The sequence below is a fragment of the Arctopsyche grandis genome, chromosome 3 (genome assembly GCF_051622035.1).
Source record: "Arctopsyche grandis isolate Sample6627 chromosome 3, ASM5162203v2, whole genome shotgun sequence".
In the NCBI taxonomy this organism is placed as follows: Eukaryota; Metazoa; Arthropoda; class Insecta; order Trichoptera; family Hydropsychidae; genus Arctopsyche; species Arctopsyche grandis.
In genome coordinates, this window is record NC_135357.1 from 30,021,246 (window position 1) to 30,046,510 (window position 25,265).

A 25,265-nucleotide genomic window follows, 5' to 3' on the forward strand; every position below is an offset into this window, starting at 1 on the left:
ACGGATCAAGTGGTGACTGCAGTTCCTCGAGAGGCTCCACTCGTGCACCTCCCCCAATCAGAGTTTGAGTGCCACTGGGCGAGGACAATGCACCGTTGAATAACAGGCTTGGAATCCTTCTAGGTATTTCAGGACGATCGAGATCGTGTCAACACTATATAATAATGCCGGGGTAACGTTTAGATAGCCTCGTTCGGTTTAACTCTGGCTTAACCCATACGTTTCGGCATGAGCGAATTGAGACGGAAAATGTGCTCGCAAGCTGGATATATTGACCGTTTGAGTAAGAATGGTTAAATCCTGCTGTGCAATTTGTCGGGAAAAGAAAAAATAATTTTAAGCTGAGCCTCGTATCTTCTTTGGAAACTATGTATGTATGTACATATGTATAAATACATCAAAGAAAACATAACGAGAAATATTCTTTTCAACTTGTATTCAGATTACCTAAGCAACTCTAAGTGGAAGCGTTTCCCGTTTTCAGTATACAAAATGAAAATATTTTTTTCTACAAAATCATGTGTTTTCATTAAAATTTTACATAAGTACCAAAAATATACCCATATGTTGTTATTAAAATTTCGAAGAAATTGGCTTTTTTTTTTCATTTTGGTTAATAATATTTTTCTTTATATTCAGATACAATACGCATTTAGAATTTTTAATGAGTTTTCGTGGAAACTCGAGTTATTGCAATAAAATACTTAAAAGTATTAATCGAACCTTTAAATAGAATCAAAAATCGAATATTATTCCTTAATTTCATAAATTCAACAAAGCTTTACAAGGAAATATTTATAAGCAATAAACAGTTACATTTTAATATACATATATATATATATAGGATCCGGATGTGAAGGATTCCAAGTGAAACGCAGATTGAGTCAGAACTATGTATTTATTAACACATGTCTTCGGGCTTGTTCTCCAACAAGTGACCATAACAGCACGCATCCGGTCTCTCCCATGCATACCACACACACTTTATCCCAGCTTGACCAACCATACCTACGGCTCGTTTAAAAATCATTCCTACATATATTTTCTATTAAAATTATTAAAATGAACTAGTGTTATGCCCGTTGATTTGAACAGGTGGTTTTGGAAAAGAATTCATTAAAATAAAGTTATATGTTATATATAAATATAATGTAAGTTAATTTATAGGCGTGCGCGTGCACGTATTAAGGTATATTCATACCTAGTCGGTACGTGTCGGCAGCATCAGGCAACGGGAAGTATTCTTTGGTACATTCTATATTTACCAAAGCTGATTTCAGATGTCACTGTGCGATCTTGTCGCTGTGTTCAACAGTCATGTGTTCAGTTGTCGTGCCTTCGAAAGATAAACACAGAATATCGATATATAATATCGCTTCTCTTTTTTGTATCTGTGTGTGTATCTGTGTAAGATAACGCTCGCCGTACCATAATAGTCGTTTCGATTCCACATACATACATATGTATGTTATTCACAGCAAACCACTGCCAACAAAATGTACGAATATAATATCGAAAGAAAAAAACTTTTATGTATACTGTTTGCTACCAATGTTTCCTCTAGGCAAATTAGTCTCTGAGAATTTAGTGCCATCTATTTAAAATGTATTTAATTAATTTTTCTATTGGTGTTTTATATTATTTATACATATGTAAGTAGGTAGGTAGTTTTTACCATTTTATTTTCATACTAAACGATTAAATATAAATATTAAATTAAATATATTTAAAAGGTATTTGAAAAAAATACGATCGCTTGTTGATCGAACACAAAACTGACACATTTCTTTTAATTTTTTTTATTTAATAACTTAATACCACAACCCATGCGAAGATATTTCATCGGGTACAACACTAGTATGTACATATAAGTTTATAAAAATTATAATAAGAATAATTTTTCAAATTTGCAGCAGTACTAATTAGTTTGCCCAATGACTTACAGTACATTACATATTTATCAAAGAAATGAAAACAAAATCGCACGATTCAATCTGAAACAACCGTATCAACACCGCGAAACGCAAAGCGCAAACATAACCTCAAAATGAATATTTCTCATGCGTTGTAACCTCAAAGGGAACACAAAGGGTCATATAGCAACTCTGACGTTCAAAGGAAGAGCTTTCGTACCGTAACTAATCCACGTTCGACAAACGCTCACTGGCCTATTTCAAATTGACCCTTATAATTACGCTAATTCGAGTGCATACGGCGGATGCACTTATAGTCAAGTGTTTCCCAAACCGTGGCAGCCACCCACCGGTTCCAGAGCCACCTCTCTGCTTTATTTTTGCAGTTTGTCATACGGAAAACTATTCAAATCAGACCTCATTCCGGTCCGGATGGCAAGAAACGATTTGAATATTACAATGAATCACGGTTTGTGGGTGCGGCGAAGGGTGGGTGAGGGTGTGGTGGATATAGAAAAAGCGAAAGTGGAGAGAATGTCGGTGGAAGATATTATCAATTCGCTTGATTTATTGTATAGCGAAGTGCGAAGCCGAAAAATGAAGCCCTACCCCGACAGACTAGAGAAGGCCGCGTGTGCTTGTCGTAAATCAAAGTCCCGAATGATCCTCGATACCTACAAAAATAAAGGGAAAATTTAGTAAAAAAATGAATTCAGCAAAAAGTCACATATTGCTGTTACTATTTTTGTGGCGCAATCGAAAAAATATACGATGATTTTTTTTTTATTAGTGTAGTGTGAAAATGAAAGGAAAATTTTATACTGCCATCTATCAAAAACATTGCAAACTAATAAATTAAATAAGTTCATACATATTTGAACAAAATTATTAAAAATAAATTATAAATATAATTAAAATGATTTTTCGTACGTGCAAGTTTCACTTCATATCATTTTAACAGTTTAAATATTGAAAATTAATTTTTATCCTATATCCGAATTTTCATCAACTTGAAAATATACTGTTAAAAAATGGCTTGCATTTTACTATTAAGTATTTTCGTTTATTTTTGTCAGTATTTAAATATTTGTTTATTTAAGTTTAAGCTTAGACCATTATAGCATTATAGGAGTCCCAAATGCGCCACAATGGACGAAAAATACAAAGAGATGAGAAAAATAAAAATATATACATATATATATATATATATATATATATATATATATATATATATATATATATATATATATATATATATATACACAGACAATATATACATTTATACCTAATTATACATCTGTTATGACGAGTGTGCATTGATTGATTGTATAAAAATAAAATAAAATAAAATGTCTGACCTTTAAAAATAAATCATAAAACACAATAGCATTATAATAATAGCTGAGCGTAAAAATATCAAATAACAAAATTCAAAGTAGGGAATGATTTAAAATGAAAGGTCAGTATTTATATAAAATGAGCAGTATACAAGTAGTCTGTATAAATAATAAGTAATAAAAGGTCAGCATTTATATTAAATTTTCAGTATTTCATCATCATCATCATCATCATTTACAGCCATTCGCCATCCACTGCTGGATGAAGGCCTCTCCAACACGCTTCCACTCGTCTCTGTTTTGCGCAACACTCATCCATCTCATTCCGCACATTTTCCTAATTTCGTTCACCCATCTTCCTTGCGGTCTTCCTTTTACTCTTTTGCCTTCTCTCGGGTACCATTCAAGCACTTCTTTTGTCCACCTTTCGTCCATCCTCCTAGCTACGTGACCCGCCCATTGCCATTTCAATCTCTTCACTCTATCCACTATGTCCACTACCCTTGTCATATTTCTCACCCACGTGTTCCGCTTCCTGTCTTTCCTCGTTATGCCAAGCATACAGCGTTCCATACTTCTTTGAGTGCATTGGATTTTATTTTGCATCTTGGCGTTCAGTGTCCAAGTTTCACATCCATACGTCATCACTGGCAAAACGCATTGATCAAAGATCCTTTTCTTCAGGCAGAGTGGCATTTTTGATTTAAAAACAGCATTCATCCGTCCAAATGCACTCCACCCTAATTTCATACGTCTCTTTATCTCTTCATTTTTACTACCAGACATGTCAATTATTTGACCTAAATATAAATAATTATTTACTACTTCTACTGGTTTATCATCTAAGGGGATGCTATCAGGCATGCAATAACTATTGAACATTAGTTTAGTCTTATCTACGTTAATTTTTAATCCTACTTTTCTACTTTCCCTGTCCAGCTGTGTTAGTCTGATAAGTAGGTCAGCTGAATCACGAGCTACTAAAACTATATCGTCTGCGAACCGAAGGAGACTCAAAAAGCGACCATTGATGCTTACTCCGGCTGTATCCCAATCCAATTTCCTGAAAACTCCCTCAAGCACCGCATTGAATAACTTGGGCGAGATTGTATCTCCTTGTCTTACTCCTTTTCCTATGCTAAATCTATCTGTACCTGAAAAAAATTTAACCGAAGCTGTGGCATTCTTATATATTGCAGCTAACAGTCCCACATAGGGTTCCGGCACTCCCTGTGTTTTTAGAGCGTTAAGTACTGCATTATGACTAACTGTATCGAAGGCTTTCTCATAATCGACGAAACCTAGGCACAATGGCCGTTGATATTCGTTGGCGCGCTCGATTAGTTCGCCAACTACTTGGAGGTGGTCCATTGTGCTGAAATTTGCCCTAAACCCTGCCTGCTCTATAGGTTGGTTCTCGTCGAGGATATTCTTCAGCCTTTCTGTAATAACCTTCGTGAAGAGCTTGTAGACCGCTGAAAGTAGACTAATGGGTCGGTAGTTCTTGATATCGCTTTTGTCGCCTTTTTTGTGTATTAAAATGATAGTTGCGTTATTCCATCCTTCTGGTATAGCTTGGTTCTGGATGCATTTGCTGAAAAGCCTAGCTAAGATATTAATTAGGGGGGGGCCGCCACATTTTAGTAAGTCAATGGGAATATTATCTTCCCCTGGGGTTTTACCGTTCTTTGCAGTTTTTAGCGCGGCCTCTACTTCGCTAGGCAATACTGCAGGAACCCTTTGGCCGTGTGTCGATTCCAGAGCGGGGAATTGGCCGTTGTCGTTCTCGTATAGTTTTGCATAGAACGTGTAAACTCTGTCTATGATTTCTTCTCTATTCCTAATTATTACTCCGCTCTCTGATCTGATTGCGATCATTTGGTTTTTGCCTAAGAAAAGATCCTGTTTGCACTTTTTCAGGCTACGGTTATTCTTAATGGTATTTTCTATTAGCTTGCTGTTAAAATCCCTGACATCCCTGACTATTCTCTTTTTAATTTCCTTATTTACTAGATTGTATTCTTGCTTATTATTATCCCTATCTAAATTCCTTTTATGCTTAATTAGGTTTTTTGTTTCCGCTGAAATTTTGCTTAATTTAATCTGTTTCCTGAATCCACCTAATTTCTTACCTGTTGAGGTTAGAACCGAACTAATTACAGTGTTCAATTCCTCGATGTCAGTATTTAAACATATATAAATGGCAAATATTACTTTTGTTTAGTATCAACACAAGGTTCATACGATCATTAGGCAATTCCATCCAACAAGCATTGCTATTTGTTCTGACGACTAAACGCCAGATTTTTGTACTATCCATTTCTTATTTAATAATATAATACTGACCATTTTGTTAGTCAAATACTGGCCGGAAACCGATTTATATACGATATTGATTAAAATACAGGCCATTTAATATTTTGACATAAAAATATGGTTTTAGCTTATGTAAATACATAAATAAAAAATATCCAATATGTAATTACGTAAGAGACTTTGTATGTATGTATGTAAGATTTGTTGGGAGCTTCAAAAACAAATCAAATTTTCTATGACGACGATACGATATGTTTAATTTTTTTTTTTCGATTCAAATAAATTCAATAAAAAAACAAATGAATATTAACTATTAAGTTCGCCATGTTTCAGCTGTTTATATTACAAATACTGAGAGAAGCCGGGTAAAACAGCTAGTGTACTATAAATATATAAATAATTTGTGAAATAGGCAATATTCACTGAATCAGTAGCTATTAAAATAGATCAAAGATGTATTGTGAGCTGTATTTATGGACAATAAAAAACATATAAAATATATCATATATAAAACTGAAACGATGTCTGTAATCCTTTTCTGATTAGCTGTCTTCTAAGTCGTTTCTGATTGGTTGGATTGGTCAAAGACATTTGTTACTGGGCGGTCGTTAAATAATATAAAGTTTTTCGATTCAAATAAATTTTATAAAAAAACAAATGAAAATTTACCCAGCAAAGCACACTTAGTAATATATAAATGTGGATTTGGTTTTCTAGCCTAGAATAATGCATGTATGTATGTATGTATGAATGATTGGGTTGGCATGCCTGAGTTTATTAATGTTTGAGTTGTCATCTTGTATCTTCTTCTATCATCTGTAATTCGTTTCTGATTGGCTGTGGTCAAAGTCGTTTCTGATTGGCTGTCCAAAGTTATTTCATCGTTTGTGATCGGTCGGTCGTTAAATAATATTAATATTTATTTTCGATTTAAATAAATTAAATTTACCGTACGGATAGCACACTTAGTAATCTACATATAATTGTTGATTTGGTTTTCTAGCCTAGAATAATGCATGTATGTATGAATGATTAGATTGGCATTCCTGAGTTTAATAATGTTTGAGTTGTCATCTTGTACGCGTGACGCTTATATCGTTGTGGCGCTCCGTCGAGCAAACAATGATTTAAACCGTTCAACGAGTCTCATTTTTCCGGGTTTGCTACAAATGGTTGCAAGCCACGCGGTTGCATGCTCATTTTGATTGAATTTTGACTGTTTGAATTTCAGCATGTACCAAAGACGAGATATTCATGGGGTTGCGCAGATGACATTTCGATGTACATTGATGATTAACAATTCTTAAAATTGAGTTGGATCTTTCTGGCATGTTTAAAATGGCAAAAACCGTGACAAAAGTATGAAATGAGCATGCGGCCGCGTGGTTTACAACCATTTGTAGCGTAGCGCATTTTTCCTTACCACCTATGAATCAGACCTTACAATATATTTTTATACAAAATGTATTTTTGATCAATTAAAACAGTTAAAAATGTAATTCCTTCAAATTTCCGTCTGTTAACTACACACTACGTCTGTTAACTATACATACCTACAATCTACATTTAATATTTTCGAACCAAAAAAATATATATTCTTGTATATTTTTACTCATCCTGTAAGATTTAACAATATACTCGAGTATGTGACACTCGTAAATGCTGACCGGATTCAATTTATACGTTTTAGAAATGAATTCAATGTGAAGGGGGAAAACCTCAATAGTGGCTATAAATAATTTCACAAGGGGCTCTCCTTCATACTCCTTTCGCACACATAAAACTGCTATCTTTCAGAGTTACCCACAAAAATAATAATACCCCAGGAAATCTACAATCTGTAATAGAACTTTGATTATGAAAACGGAGAGAGCGAATCAGAATTTGATCGATGCAATAAAACTTTAGCAGAAAGCAATCAATCCAAAAGCCCACTAATTGTTATTTCTGCCGTGGAAGCGGGTCACGATCGGCTCTGGGGTGGTTTGCAATTTGGAAATTTTCATCGTCGAATTTCGCGACTTCCGAGGTGGTTTCCCCGATTCCGACCAACTGTCATAACCATCACGCGACTGATACTGACGAGGGTGCCTGCGGGGTATCTCCGACCCCCTGAGGGGAGATGGGGCGAGGACCAGGGCAAGGGCGCGAACTAGTGACGAAGGTCTCCTCAGTTTGAACAATTAGACCGAGACGGTAATCATGGAGAAATCCAATTTCCAACTTCGAGTAGTCTTATGTGACAAGAGGAAATGGATCACTCATGGAAAAATACTACAACCGGTATAGATCAAAATCAGATATTCAATTTCGCCTCTTTAGGACACATCAGAACCAATTAATTCATCACATACATACATACATATTCTGTATTATATCTATATAACAATATGTGCCAGTTAATGCGCCGTGAATTGAATTCCAGATTGAATTTGTGCACCTAAACAGTAACCACAAATGTTCAATATTCAAGCAATGCACCGCAAAGTACATAGATGTTCGTGATATGAATTTATAAACAACTACATACATACATATACCATGGCTAACTATCTTAATTTTTTCCAATTAATCAATTCACCCTATTAAATATTGCAATCTCTAAATAAGGCTTAAGCAACTTTTATCAGCAGCGTGGACTAGTATTTAGCATATATGCTTTCGAACATAGTGGTCACGGGTTTGAGTCCCACTGGTTGTTGCTGGCTAGACCTTGTTTTGTGACTCCAGGTCGATCGTTTCCTTTCAGATTTTGCCAATTTATTTGATTTTGTAGTATTTTTCCATGAGTGATCCATTTCCTCTTGTCACAAAAGACTAGTCGAAGTTGAAATCGGATTTCTCCATGATTACCGTCTCGGTCTAATTTATTTGATTTTTATTGAAACAGTTCCAACAAATTGGCAACTTTTACCCATTTATCGCAATTTTCGAGTTTTCTGCATCTCGAATTTCGCTGATTCATATAAAAATGCTGTAAAATTTTCCATAAATGTCTCGTAAATTGCAAGTTTTTCAGCTTCTCGAAGTTTGATGATTTATATTGTATAATAATAAAAAAAATTGCTCTGAAAATTAAGTTTATCAAAAAGTTGTCAAAAATTTATTCATAGATGTCTTTGTTAAAATTATTCTAATAATTGTATATTCTTCTTCTTGTTCTTAATGCCTCGTCCGCATCCGGACGTTGGCGACCGGTCTTCAGCGACTCGGAACAGATCTTTGGTGCTCGTATCGGTCCACATGCGCATGTTTCGAAGCCAAGATAACTTTTTCCTGCCAATCCATTTTTTTCCTTCTATTTTCCCTATGGTTATCAAACGGAAAAATTCGTATTTTGGTCCCCGTATCATGTGTCCGAGGTACTCCATCTTTCTCCGCTTGATGACAGAAACAGGTTCCCTGCCTCTCCTGCCGAGGACAGCTTCGTTTGATATCTTTTTGGTCCACGGAATCTTCAGCATACGCCTGTAGACCCACATCTCAAAAGCTTCGATGGGCTGATCATCTTGGTCTTCAGAGTCCACGTCTCACATCTGTGTAGTAATACTGTCCAGACGTAGCTCTTCGCGAATCTCAACCGCGTACGAAGATTGAGATGCTTATTTGTAAGCGCCGTAACAAAAATCTAATGTAAATTTTGTAAAGAGACTTTGTATGTATGTAACCTTCGTTCGGTGGGGCAACCTGTAATGTCATAATGGTAAAAATATAAATTGTATGAAAACTTTGGCTCCAAAATATAATAATTTCCAATATTATTCATTTATTTTCCTTCTAAAGTCTACACTGTCACAGTATCTCATCACAATGACAGTTATGTATATATGTAGCATAAAGACTGGAAATTTTGAAGTTGACGCCATATGGTCTAGAAAATTTTCAACCAGCAGATATTAAAGTAATGATACTCCTTCTTGCTAATTAATGAAGTCATTGGAAGTGTCATTAAGTTGTGGAAACAGTCAATTTTGCATCATTTCAAAATATGCTTTGAATGACTAGAGCAAGGGGCAGTGTGTGCAGCGGGAGAATCATCTAACATTGGAAACTGAATGGTAAGAGTTTCATATAGATATAACGATTTAAAATTTTATATAATACTAGTGGTTTTACCCGGCTTCGCTCGGTATTTGTACTATAAACCGCTTAAACATGACAAATCTAATAGTAGGTAAACATTTTATTAAATTTATTTGAATAGTTTTATTTTATATAAATTTATTTGAATACTCATTTGGTTTTTCATTAAATTGACTATCACGAACAAAACATATACACTAAGTCTCTTTCGAAATTATATAAATACCAGAATCCGGCGGCCCCCCAGCGCCTTCGCCATCGGCGCCGTCACTCTCAGCGCCCCCCGGAGCCTTCGCCCCCGGAGCCTTCGCCCTCTAGGGCTTTGCCCCCGGAGCCTTCACCCCCGGGGACTTCGAATCCTTTGAATTTAAAAAAATAGAATCGGCGCCTATGAATAAAAAAAAATAAATCGAATTTGTTGTCTACGAACTAACGAACGAAGGTTACATATATACATACCTACATATATGCAAAGTCTCTTTCGAAATTATATATTAGATTTTGATTCATACAAAAATATAATATATGTATGTATGTAGGTAAAACCTCAGTCCACAATTTTCCAATAGCAACATAATCCCGTCATATTGAAATCCGGATAATCGAAAGGGAAACTTTTTTCCATCAAACTTGGCGGTTTTGATTCGATTTCTAAAATTCAATTACACGACCGTCCCATTTTTAATCATCCGGTGTGATGGGTGTGGGAGAGGAGGGAGTGGGGGTAGGTTAGGAGAAAACGGTCAAACATCCGGTTATCCGGCTTCCGGCAATTAGCCGAAAGTTGGTCGCAACGGTCGAATATCTATCTCACTCTCATTAAGTGGCCGACCAATTCCAATATTTGCCGTCGGCTGATTGATTGCGTGACGCCGATACGATGACGCAACAAACTAATATGACGGACATACGCATACCTGTATGACAGATGCATACACACTACATTTCAAATATGGTAACAGGTCTATTTTGTCACGTGGCAACATTACATACTAGGTAGTCGAGAAAAACCTTTCAATTCGTTATATCGAGTATCCACTTTTTTACTTTATCAACATACATACATACATACATATGTATGTACGTAGTTTTTTAATTTTTCATCTATAATAATTAATTATTCTAATTAATTATTATAGCTTATACATAACTACAATTATGACTAGTTTAAAACAACTAATCTAAGAAATACAAAAATTAAATAAAAACTGTTTGATTCTGTGTTTATTTGACTATATGTTTGTCTACAAGTATATCAGTTTGTATATTTATCTGTTTATAAGTCTTTTTGCCTATTTTTATTATTACTAGCCTTTTCTTAGCTCGCTTTCGATTTTTCGTCTGACGAAATTTGGGTTCTTATCCGATCGTTTTCAAACTTTGCCATTTTGCTCGGTTTGGTCATCAATATATGTGGAAATCAAATCCGCCATTACGATGATGATAAATAATCGTAATAGACACGTTTTAAAATATTCCATTATCGTTCTCGGTGACGCCACCCTCTCGCTATGTCAGATTTTAAATGTTTAAACGTCTATAACTTTTTCTTTTTTCACTAGATATTTTATAAAATTTGTATCATAGGCTCTCTTTATCTCTCTTATATATTTTTACTTCACTCGTATGTTGTATAATGATTGTTAAAATGAATGGTGTTAAGTCGAATAGCGTCGTGTTTCGACCAAAAGTCGAATGACGTTTATATCTGTCATTTCGCGAAATAACAGATCCTAATCAGGTTACTTCATAGACGGTTTACATATAATTAGTTATACTAAATTACAAATCATCAAATACGATGGTCCTTTTAGACAGTACTGTTTTTTACATACATATGTATTTCTATTTATCTACCAACCCTCCTATCTTTCCGTCATCCGCTTGTCTGTCTTCATTTATATGGGATTTAGTATGAATGTTTGAATGATTGAGTTGGCATGCATGAGTTTCAGAATGTTTAAGTTGTCATCTTGTACGCGGCAAACGACAATTCGTTGTGGTGCTCCGTGAAATAGACAACGTTTTAGCCGCTCAACGAGTCTCATTTTACTCTACCACCTATTTTTTTCTTTTAAAAACTCATCCTACATCTGTACATTTTATTTCTACATATATGAATAAAATACTGTAACGCGGGAACATGAGAGAGAGAGAGAGAGAAAGTATCCACTGTCTTAGTGGATTCGTGTTTGAACAACACAGACCCCAGATAAGGCTAATGGGACATAGTAAGTGCCCGAACAAATAATATGCTGGAGTTCTGACATACCTGGGCGATTTTGTGAGTAAACAATAGATTCGCCAAGGTAGACCTTTACGTGTCTATAAGCACTAGACACTGACGGAGTGACAATACACACTCTAACCGATCGTTGAAGCTGTGCTGTGCAACTTGTTCTTTATAAGGAGGTGCATGGTATATCAGATATTCTGGAGTGAGCGGTGGTTCCGTGTGGACCTCCTGGATTTTTGAATAAATGCTGTGAAGCGACTTTGGCCTTTCATTTGGATCCTAAACCCACCCCTACGCAACAATACACCTGAAACAAATGAAATAATTCATCAACTAGATCTGCATATTTTAGATTTAAAAAATCCAAGCAAACAGAAATATAGTTGAAGACCTTCATACCCCTTGCAACAGGTGACGAAGCCATCAAATTGGTACGTGAATATAATAACTAAAACACTTACTCTACCCTTTGTCTGATCCAACTCTATGTTTTTATTCAATGACACAAGATAATACTGAATTTTCTATATGTTGATATTCTTAAGTTGAATGTAATATACATATGTATGTACATACATACATATTTGTGCATACAATAGTTAAAAGTCGAATGTAATATATGTATTTTTATATCACAACTGTCCAAACAAAATTAGGACCATTATTATTCAGTTATATGCAGGGCTTTTTCCCCATGTAACGCGGTGGAACGGCGTTCCGGTACTTTTTTTGTCTCAGCATTTTTTTATGTTTCAAACGAATATATTTTATAATATAATTTGAATATAATATTTTCCAATAAAAACTTGACAAGAAATGAGTTCCGGCACCTTTTTTTCAAAAAAAAGCCCTGGTACTATGAACTGTACATATGTATGTATGTTCATATATAGAAATCTGAGCATCAAGAAAAATAAAATTAATAATGTAAAAATTAATTAAATTATTAATATAAAAATATATACAAACATACTACATATGAATGTACAAAACATTTTTCCGAAAAAAATTACACAATAATAATGTAGCGTACAAAATCATTTCCTTTGCCACCCTCGTCCTTTTTCACATCTCCTCCAACGACGCTTTAAAGAGTCGCAAAATTTTCTCAGTCGTAAAAATTTCCGCGGAAAATCTCGAGAGTGCTATGACGACCGGAAAAGCGCATTAACAAAGTGGAGTACCGACCTGGAATTTTTTCCCCGCCAAAATTGAAGGCACGACATGAACGCGAAGGAAGAATACACCGCACGTACATATGTACATATGTTATAAAGAGGGTCGGTGGGTACGAGGGTGGGTGGCGAGAGGGTGGGTGAGATTGGGCGTAATTTCCACGCCGCAAATCGGTCCAAACTTTTTATTGGAAATTGGATTAAAGGGCAGGCGGGTCGAGCCTGTCATTTTGACGGTGATTTCATTTGCGGTTCGTTACCGCGAGTGGCGCAGTGGTGCAAGATGCACTTCCGGTCGCGAAAAAAACGCACCCATTATTGTATTGCTTTAAGCCAAAAATCTAGTCAGTGAAACTCTGCCTAGTTTTACGAACGTACATATTTTAACACAACATAATGGTTTTTAATACACAACATTGACCAAACATGCATACATGTAGGATTCAATGCGTGAAGGGACACGTGTTACAGACCACCGAGACTCGGTTAGAGCTTTAAACCATGTTTATTTATTCTCTATGCACTGAAACAGGCTGTGTTGGGTTATAGATAGAGACACGTATTTTGGGCATTTTGCTAAAATTCGGAATAGATGCTAAAATAACAAACAAAAGTGAAATTTGCATAACATTTATAAAATGAATAGACAATTTAGAAGTGTCTTCCTATCCCTTTGCCCATTTATTATGTGAAGAAATTGAGGGGATAAAACAGAGCTTGCAGTTTATCATAGACGGTGTTTTTTCTGTCGAAACCATGCAACTGCTTTTGTCTACTACTGCAAACAGAAGAAGACAGTTGAAGCTGTTTATCCAAAAGGCTGCTCAAAAAAGTGTCTTAAAACTAGACTCCCACTCAAGACTAAATGAGACAAATCTATTCCTCCAAACATTGAGTAAACTATTCAATCCATCTGTGGCAGGTACAAAATCTAATATTAATGTTAAAGAAACAGTTTTGTTTTTTAGAAATCTGCTATTGTTCAATGTATTAACAGAGGCTCAATGTTTGAAAGGATATCAGCACTTTTTTAGACAAGTAATGGAGAATATAATAAGTGAATCCACGCCGGATATATTGCTATTATTGATGGTAGCAAAAATATGAAGAGTTTGGTTGTGCAGCTCTAAAATATATTTGGTGTCCCCATAGATCTAGAATATACTAGATCCGCCCTCACGTGTTATACTTGTCTCCCTTTTGGCGCATGCACAGTTTCTCTTAGTAGGTAGGGAGGTACCGCTGCGTCGTAGGGAAAAAAACCCAACTTCCCCGGTAGTTAAACCCCCCGCACCCCTCAGTTAGTGAAGACAAGATCTCCGACCAAAATAATACGTCTGGGCCCATCTAGTGTATTATACATCAATGGGTGTCCCGTCAATAGTGTGGATGCTGAAAGGTATTTTAGTTAATACAATATAATTGTTACCAATCGTCGCACGAATCTCAAAAAATAATCTGTAGAAATATGCTCCATGTTGAGTTTTAATAAATTTTAATTGGTATTATATTTTTATGTTCATATTTTTTTTCTTTGTTTTTTTTATTTTCATGTTTTTTTCATTGTAATTTTAATTCCAAAACATTTTTGAATTTTTCTATGTATATAAGTATATATACATTTTATTAAAATTCATCGAAATTTCTTATTATTTAAAATTAAACTCTTCATAAAAATAAATGCTAAAATTGAACATTTTTAATTCCCTAAACGATAAAATGCAAAATGAAAATGTTACAATTGACTAAATAGATGCCCAAAATACGTGTCTCTAGTTATAGCGTTACACTGGTTGCCAACTTAAACATACACTAGATCCTAGCATGCCAACTTAACCATTTATACATGCACTCTTCTGGGTGCGTTTATTGATTTATACATGCCTCAGGTGTGGTGTAGTAGATGCGAAGAGGCTGCAGTTCTGGAGCTGACGAAGACCTGAAGGCCTTAATTTCTTAAACAAATCCACGAGATGATGGAGATCGTCTCCAGGAACCTCCAAAGCTGCATCAAGCGAAAGCTGATGAGCTGAATCGAGAGTGAAGATCGCGTCGAACACCGAATCTGAACGCTTCGAAGCGACCAGTAGAATAGGCGCGCTTTCGTGAGTTTGGTTTTAACACCATGAAAGCCGACCCTCAGACAATTAGTCTGAACAATCTACATAAATTATGTTTTATTATATTATGCAATACATATAAAAATGTAAACGTGTATTTTAAAAATAATGAAATGTAATGATTTAAATTCAATAAACGTCAGATTGCTCAATGTTATGAAACCCGAAGTATACGAAATTCAAATTCCTTTATATATAATCTATTTAATGTAATAGATGTATAATAAAACCTTAAAATCTGAGCTGCGTCGAAATTTAATTTGGTACTTACCTCGGACAGACGTAGAACTACATATTCGTAATAATACTTATTAAGATCTATCGATACTAGAACAGACCGGCAACTGCACGTAAACATAAGTACGAAAATTATTCTTCAGTACACTACATATACATACATATGTATATGGACACGTTCATATTTGATTTCATTTTATTCAATCAATCAAGCACACTCGCCTTACAGATCGCTCCAATGCGACGAGTGTACTATACAGATCAAGAAATATCAATTATAAATACGTAAGTATTATATATAGTGGTTTTGTCCGGCTTTGCTCGATATTTGTAATATAAACAGCTTAAACATGGCTAATCTAATAGTAAAGATTATTTTGTTTTCTTATTATATTTATTTGAATCGAAAAAAATAATATTCAACGATATCGATGACGTCGTCATAGAAGCTTTGATTCGTTTTCGATGCTCTCAACCAAACCTTATATACATAGCACTATATCCCTGAGAATATAGACAGTCGGTTAGGACTAGGGACTAGAGATGGAAAATTAGAAAATAGAGTTACAAAATATTAATAAAAATAGCTTATTTACAACATATAAAAATAATTTATAAACTGGGACAATTTTTACTTTATCTATGTTTCTAAGTTTCAAACTGAAACTTAGTATCGGTTACTAAAATTCTTATCGACATGATGAAATTTTTTTTTTAATTTTTAAGTTGACCGGAAATGGTACCTGCCCTTATAGGTATCCTCTTTTTTTTAAGTTTTTGAATTCAATTATCTCCCAAACCGCTAACTGAATGGGACTAAAAAATTTTACATATAATAGAAATAATAATCTTTACAACTTTATATTTTTTAAATATTTTTATCTGAACCGGAAGTAGTACTTTTACTCTAGAGAATCAAGGTTTTTTATGTTTTTCTCAGAAACCTTTTGGTTTATTGAACTGAAATTTCATATCGAGAAGTTTAAGCTTAATACAAAGTTATTTATAAAATTTTGTAAGCATCCGTCAACCGAAAGTGGCAGTTTACTCTTGTTCGATTTTTCTTCCACTATTTTTTTCGACCACTTAAACATGTGTGCTCATCACGAAAAAAATCAAGTATAATTCTTGTATCAATGTGATAAAAATAAAAAAAAATCATTTAATTTCATAAACCGGAAGTGGGATTTTTTCCTTTTAGAAAGGTCAAAAATGTTGTGCCCACTACTGTGTCCATAGCCCTGTACGTATTAAGCTGAAAATTCATATTTTTATTCTTTATGTATTAACTTAGAGCTGCTAAGGTTTTGGTCAGGATTCGCAAACCGGAAATAGTATTTTTTTTTTTAAACAATATTTCATTATTTTATATTGACCTTTTAAATTATTTTTATTTTCTTGATATTTAATGTGTATATTACTGATGGTGATTTTAAGTAATAAATTTTTTTTTAACAAAATCTGACAACCGGAAGAAGAACTTTTGTCTTGTGCAAGTTTCCATATATTTGCGCTCAATTTGTATCGCTATCATAGTTATTAGTATTTTAAATCTGTCTGTACGGTTCAATATCGAATTTTGTTTTGTAACCTTCTTATATACCTCAAATACATACATACAGATGAAGTGATGGGTTGGTCACACCTGATTTTTTTTTTATTAAATTTAACATCACGGATTCTACGAACCAAAACTTACATATGTACATACATACAAAGTCTCTTTCGAAATTATACAATTAGAAGATCTCTTTCGAAATTATATATTAAGATATAATACATATAAAAATATAATTTTTTATTTTAAAAATAATGAAATATAATGATTTAAATTCAATAAACGTCAGAATGCTAAATGTTATGTAACCCCAATAATACGAAATTAAAATTTCACTATTTTTTATCTATTTAATGATATTGATCTATATTGAAACCATTAAATCTGCAATCAAAACCCATTTTATGATGAATCTCTATCTGTTCAGAATTCCTGAACAGATATACGAACAAAAGTAGTGCTTCTATTCTTGGGAGAGGACTGCTCATAAGGATGCAACTATTGTAGGTACACGTGTGAATTAGTTTCTCCAAATATTTAAACATGTGGTGTGGAAAGTAGGAATCAGGATAGATATATATGTATACATATGTATATATAAATATAAATATAATATAACAATTCATTCGTGAAAATGTTTCCATTCAATCCATTTTATATATAGTTGACATTCTGAGATATATGCGATACCTTTTTTTTTATTTTTGTGCGAGATACGATATTGTACCTTCGAGTGGTGCAGATAATGCAACTCGCTTGCAACATGAGATTTATGTGACCGGCCACCCCCGACTATCTCGAATCTCCGTCGACAATGGACAAATGGGGTGAACGGTCTTTCCCCGTCCATACTTGGATTTATTGAAACTTAAATAAGATGAAGACTCGACTGAACTGAGGCCATTTATCACCGACAGAGGAAAAAACAGCTAAGGATGCGTTTTTAACGTTGACCTCGCGCTTTTTACGCGTCCTTATTTTATTATATATTTCGACTTGATATTGGAAGTTTATGTATGTATGTGTGTGTATGTAAGCTATCCATTCTTGGCCTTAATCAATCTCATTTTATGCCCAAACTCTGAGACCACATTATCCAACAGAACTTTAGGGATACATAATAGAATATCGACGGAACAAAGTTTTTCCTGCGTACATCTCCCGTTGGAAAATCAATATAAATTATTCATTCTACATTTTAATTACATTTATGTTGGATTTGATTTATAATTCAAGACATTTTGTGCTGTAAATAGTTATGTTGATATAGTTGGATCGATTGGCATGCTTTGTATCGCCTAAAGTCGGAACCCTAACACGTGTCCCATACGTTTGAAACTTACAGTAACAATATTATTAAAAACATTGATTACTCGGAGAGTAGGTATTATTTTTGTGATTGAAAGATTCCGTGAGTTAGTTATAGTAATCTTGAATTTACAATACCAATTTAAGATAATCCTGCAGCTGTAAGCCAAATTTTAAAAGGAATAAATCCAAATCGGTCGCTAACTAATACTTTTATTTAACAACAATTCACATATGGTTGAAATTCTTCTTTCGTATACATACAGAAGCTATTAAATGGGTTAGTACACAATCCTCAGGTTCTTAATGAATTTAATTTTATGCTAGTAAATTCAGGTACCTGAGGAATCATGATTTGTTTTCTCCTCCTGTGGCTCGCACAAATATGTTGGCAACGTCTCCAATATCTAGAGAGATATATCTGGTCAACCGAGTTGCTGGTGAAATTTACCTGTTTAATGTAAGCTACGCTGAACTGGTTGCATGAGTGTGAAGCAACGCCCGTACCTTTTTTTGTGTTTTGATTATGTGACTGGCCACAGTGACGCAATAGAGTACTCTGTACTTTGGCTACATATTAAATTTTTTTTTTTTTTTTTGGTGCCATCTTATCGATTCCCGATAAATCATCACCAGCGATATCGTTGCTCTTCAGATCATGTACGGGCACTACGGAATCATCACTCCGTCCCCAAAATTGTGAATTGGGCTTCTGAATCTCTCACATTCAGAACACCAATTCGTGAGGCTTTTTTCGCTTTAAACGCCTCTGCTGGTGAGTTGTGTCCATATTAAAATAAAATACATTTTTTAATCAATCAGTCGTGCACTCTCGTCTTAACAAATTATTCCAATGCGACGATTAAGCTATACAGATTAAGAATTATTAATTTTACATAAGGTAAAAAAATTATTTATTATATTATTTTTTTTTTCATTTCACCTACATGATATATGGGACAACCTAATATATTCACATTAAACATGACATATTTTATTTTATTTTATTTTTCACAAAGATATATGCCAGGAAGGCTTGACAGGAAGACCCCAATGGGCCTTCCTGGACAATTAATTACAGACAATGCAGCAATTTTTTATTAATACATAAATCACTATATTTCCAGAAGCTGAAGAACATGAAATTACAATTAATTAATACAGAATTAATCCATTGAGACATCTATGGATTTTAGATTTTGTACATAATATTTATAAATTATACACACAATAAATACAGAAGATTTGTGACAACAGGAAAAGATTTTTTTTTTGCCAATTTGAGGAACCGTTTCAACAATGATCAGATCAAATTGGCAAACTCTGATAAGAAACGATCGATTTGGAGTCACAAATATACCCAAATCTAACCAGGAGTTTGGCGGATCGAACCCACTGATCACATGGTGCTAAACATACACGCTACCATTAAGCCAAACTGCTGGCTATGTATAGGTATATGGTTAAACGTTGTACAAAAGTATTGTAAGTTTTATACAAGGCTTTATAAAATTTAACAAACAAGGTTTTATAAAATTTAACAAACAACGATTAATTCGCCCAGAGAAATCTATGAACAAATTTACAGCATTTATACAAATCAGCGAATTTGAGATGCTATAAACTTGAATTTTGCGAGAAATTGGAAAGAGTTGCCAATTTGTTGGAACCGTTTCAATGAAATCAGACAAATTGGCAAACTCTGATAGGAAACAATCGGCCTTGGAATCACATTTTCAAAGTCTGGCCAGCAGCACACACCAGGGATAGAGCCCGTGACCACACAATTGAAAGCATAACATGCAGACCATTGATCTATGCTGCTGGTTATATATTACATATTATATACTTGAAATATGAAATAGATTCACAATAATAAACGACGAAATGAACACGAAACACTATAATGCGATTTAGATATTCCATCATGCGAAAGCGAAATTGGATTGAGCTGAAAAACAATTTCAGCATTTTTCGTTTAAAGTTTATACCTATGTATGTACGTTCAAGTAATATCATATATTATTCCCATATACGAGATTTGCTCATTTCTTCAACTTCGTAACTTTCCACAATCGATTTAGATGCGAAAGGGACGATTTATTATACATTACATAATACACATATCTGACATTGTATTATATCAAATATATTTTTATATCCGAATATATAAAAAAAAAAAAATAATAAAAATGTGGAGTGAAGATATTTATGTATGCGCATTGCATGTCTGAATAAATTTCATAATTGCTTTTAAAACTACAAATGCGGGAGCTAATCAAGTAAATCGTCCCGCAATTTTTAATTTAATAATCCACTTATTATTTCGAGTGTCCACATGTGCTTTGCATATTCGCAATTGAATTGAAAATGTTTGCGTAATTACAAAATTCTACCTTAAAAGCTGTTCCTCGTTTCCAATGAAGTAATTTAATTTTTCACGTTGAATTTATTATAATGCGCGCAGTATTATATAGGTAATGTATTTGAAGTTTTGATTGTGTAAATTTATTACGTTGCGACAGTAATTTATCGTCTTCGGATTAACGCTTATGATTTAACGTTTATGAGAAAAGTTGGAAAGCTCGTCGGGAAGACGGAGCGATATAATTCCGGGAATAAATAAATTGTAGTACTTAATTGAAAAATATTATACCGATCCATTAAACTACGCCATAGAATGAAGTTTCGTGTCTTATAAACGTATCCGTTAAGTATAAGAAACTAAAAATATACTATCACGCAATTACACTAATAGGTATATTAAATATGAAAAAAGTTTAAAATTAAGCACTCTTTTCAATAGAATACATATCTAATATTATCAACAAAATAGTAAATTTTTGATCAGTTATGAATTGTTCATTGTTATGAAACAATGAAAATTTTGTTCAAGATTTAATTTCCAGATGGTGTTGGAAATTTGGCCGTTGTTTCAATATTATAGATATATGGTATGTTCGCAACAACAAACCCAAAAGTTTAATTATCTCAAAACAAGAAGTGAGTGACTTGGAACACGTCCATAATAACCGACATGTTGCGGTTTTATTTGTGTATGCAGTTATTTTCCATTAACTTTGTGAAAACGAATCATAACTAAAATTATTAAAACACATACTAACTTACAATATAATATTATAAATTTAAAAAAATGATTTCAACTTTAATATAAATTAATTTAAAAATGCCTTCACGGCCAAAATATATATGTATACATATATATTTTTTATACATATATATATACTTTATGTGTGTAAACGTAAATTCATTTTTTTTTTATGTTTTTATTCATTTTCCCAATACACAAGTAGGAAACGCTGTGTCCTCAATAAATATAACGATGAGAATTTATTCTGAGTATAATCTTTAATGCTGATGGTCCCCACACTGTTACCACCATTTGAATATGATTTCAAAAAAATTCATTTATTTTTAATAACATAGATTTTCTTATATACATATAGTATTTGTATTATGCATATATGTCTGGTCACAGTGACGCGTTAGAGTATTCTGTAATGTCACTGTGGCTATTATGTAAATAAATAAATAAATAAAAAAACAGAAACGAAAATCACATGAATGAGAGATATAAATAGAGCAGCTGACATAGAAGAGCAAATGCCGCGATTGTACAGACAGTGAAAGCGCAGACATACATAATCGTACGGCCCGGCATGCCTAGGTAGACTCCAGCTGTGAATGGGCGAATCTTATATAATTGTTAATTTGTACGATCTTATTATTTCGACAAGTTTCTCCTACATTTATTCAAATATGGGAATCATGGCTATCGATCATTGTCAAACTTATGTCAATACAAGGAAACACTCCACGGGGTGTTTTACAACACTATCTAAAGAAAACACATGCCGCGTACCATTTTGTGTATTTGCGCCCTTAGCGGGTTATATGATTAAAAAATGAAAGAAAGGCCAACAAAGCAAGAGTTCGATTTATATTCAAGGGAGTGTAAAATGACGCAAAATAGATCACAAATATAATTTTTATTTTAAATTTATACCAGGAAGGCCTAACAGATAGCCCCAATGCGCCTTCCTAGCCAGAAACATTGTACATTTGATACAAGCATTATTATTATACAAAGTAAATACATATTGGCAGCCTTACCCATTTTCTCGCAAATTTCGAGTTTTTAGCAATCTCGAATTTCGCTGAATTGTATAAAATGCCGCAAAAATATCTGTAGGTGTTATCTACGGTCAAATTTGTAAATTTTGGTGCATTTTTAAACAATCCAGCGAAAATCAGTAAATATGTACAATTCAAATAACAACCACAGAGATAGTTTTAGTCAAATTTGTAAATTTGCAGCATTTTATACAATTCAGCGAAATTCGAGATTGCTGTCAACTCGAGATTTGTGAGAAAATGGGTAAGGCTGTCAATTTTTTGGAACCATTTCAATAAAAATCAGATAAATTGGCAAACCCTGACAAGAAACGATTGACCTGGAGTCACAAATCCAAGGTCTGGCCAGCAGAAACCAGTGGAATTTGAACCAGTGACCACTTTGTTCAAAGCATTATATGCTAGCGAGAGTTATAATAGCAATATCTAATAAAAATCCAATTAAATTAATTAGTAAGTAAAAATTAAACGCAAGGAAATATTTAAAGTTTATTGTAAATTTTATTAACAAGGATTTTATTTCCGTTATAAGTTTATATGATGTTTAAATTTATAAGAATATTATATTCTTATAAATTTATATAAATATAATTATAAGAAATTTTAATTCAACAGCAGAATGAAGTCATAAAAATATACATTATTGATTAATTTATTTTTATCGAAGTATCCAAAGCTCAATCAAATAGAGTTCAATTTAAATAAAGCTCCATTCAGAATTAATCCTTATAAATTTAAAAACATATATTGTTAGCGTACATTTCAATATAAGTGTTCACACATGTCTCACATAAAATACAATAAAATCATAGAAAAAAGTTGACTAATCATGCAAACTGTATTTTTTTAACAGCTCAATAATTTATACAGTCGAAATGGTGATCATTTTGCTCGGATAGTTTAGATTTTGATCAAACGAATCTGATTATATTTCATCTGCAGCAATGGCCGCCATCTGCGCTGTTATCTTCTGTCAAAGTTTCCACAGTGTGTAGGCGGCGGGCGGTCGGTGCAGCAGTGCGCTGCGGTACCGGCGCGACCGGCGCTCCCAACCGCTTCAGGCGCCCCCGTTCTAGCGCTCCGCCCCTCGACGCGGGCAGCAGCACCACCGCGGGCCCTCCCGCGCCCTTTCGCCCCCCACCCAATGAAGCTCCACGACTGACAGGTAGGCGGTCGCGACCCACACCTCTCGCACAACAAACATCAACAAAGCGACTCCGCCCCCCAGACCGGAGCCCCGCGCCCCCGCCACCATCAAAACCCCCACAAACAACATCAACCGAACCATTTTGCGTAATGTCGTCACCCGAAAAAAGTTTTGACATGAATCGCCTCATTTGACAGATCGCTCTGTCTCGCTCTAACGCACACCCGCTACACGGTAACCCAAAACAACGAGCCCGATATTTATATACTTCGACTTATAAACATCACTTTGTGTATTATTTCGACTATAGGCGTGAGTTCTACCAATACTAAATAAACTCATGTGCTTGAAACGAGTCGAGGGATTGAGTCAATACCTCAAATAACAAAAGTCGATACTGCAAAGTGATTCTTCATATACCATATATGAATGTTGAAGTTGTACAATTATGTATTTAGCAAATTGTTTACAATTTATCGACGATCTTTTATTGGAGTTTAAAAAGTTGACTTATTCTTAGTTGAATAGTCGTGTTTCACGATGACATGTATATGTATAATATAATATAATGTGAAAAAACTCGTTTTCTTAAAAGTCTTCTTTTTTGTGTTCAAAATTCATAATTGTATATAAATAACCACTATATATATGTATACATGTAAATTTCGACGTTTTGCATGATTTAATTTGGAATCCAGTCCGTGTATGTATAATAATAAAATATTTTTAATAGTAAATTTTAAAATTTCAATTCTTACGTTATTTTTCTGCTACATTGTATTTAAATTTCATTTAATTTTAATTTATTTTTCAATATCTTAATTTTATGGTTTATATTTTTTTTTTTATTAGAAATAATGTATTTCAAAAATATTTGGTATACATTCTCAACTTAAAAAAATCGCAAAAAAAACTATTACATCATACATATTATAAATAAAGGGCGGATAACCAGCGTGCTTTTACAAAGCTAGAGTGCGAAAAAAGGTTCTAAATAAAATTGGCAAAAGTTCAGCGAATTAACAATGAACGGCACGCTTCCCGTCCTACCTCTAATTATGTAAATACTAGTGTTGTGCCAGTTGATTTTAGTAGGGTAGTTTCGGAAAGGAGAATAAAATTATAGGTTACTAGTGTTTTTACCCGGCTTCGCTCGGTGTTTGTGATATAAACCGCTTAAACATGGCCAATCTAATAGTAAAAATTTCATTTAAATTTATTTGAATATTCATTTATTTTTCTGTTACATTGAACGTCAAGGAATCATGACCCAAACAAACATACATACATACATATAAAGTCTCTTTCGAAATTGTATATTAATTTATAAATGTAATGTTAGGTAATTTATAGGCGAACGTAATATTAATCGTAGTATAAAGTGCGCGCATTACACGCTCACCAATCCAACCCGTTCGAAATGATGAATTAATGTGTGTGTGTGTGTGTGTATGTGTATGCGACGACGATCTGGCACATACACACATCGCGTCCGTTTTTATATATATGTTATTGAATTTTCAAATATTTTTATAAATTAAATTGAAAAAATCGTGTAAATCTTAACATAACAAATTTTTAATATTTGAAAATAATCCGAAATTCAATTTCTTTAATTATTACCAGGGATTTCAAATTCAAATTCAGTGTCAATTTATTTATTTTATTTTATTTTTTATT

At 33.7% G+C, this 25,265-nt stretch overlaps 2 protein-coding genes across 6 annotated transcripts in view; one reads left to right on the top strand and one right to left on the bottom strand.

Moving 5' to 3' along the window:
• The window catches only part of LOC143909496 (phospholipase A1-like), a 57,644-nt gene that overhangs the window by 29,094 nt on the left and 3,285 nt on the right, over positions 1-25,265 (bottom strand). The window lies entirely within an intron of this gene.
• RhoGEF2 (Rho guanine nucleotide exchange factor 2) overlaps positions 23,423-25,265 on the top strand; it is a 120,157-nt gene continuing 118,314 nt past the window's right edge. For 4 of the 5 annotated variants that reach the window (XM_077427488.1, XM_077427487.1, XM_077427490.1 and 1 more), the window contains exon 1: positions 23,425-23,603. The gene's annotated coding sequence lies outside the window, so the exon portion shown is untranslated. Of the gene's footprint in view, positions 23,604-25,265 lie in introns of all 5 variants that reach the window. The other variant, XM_077427486.1, reaches the window with a different exon arrangement.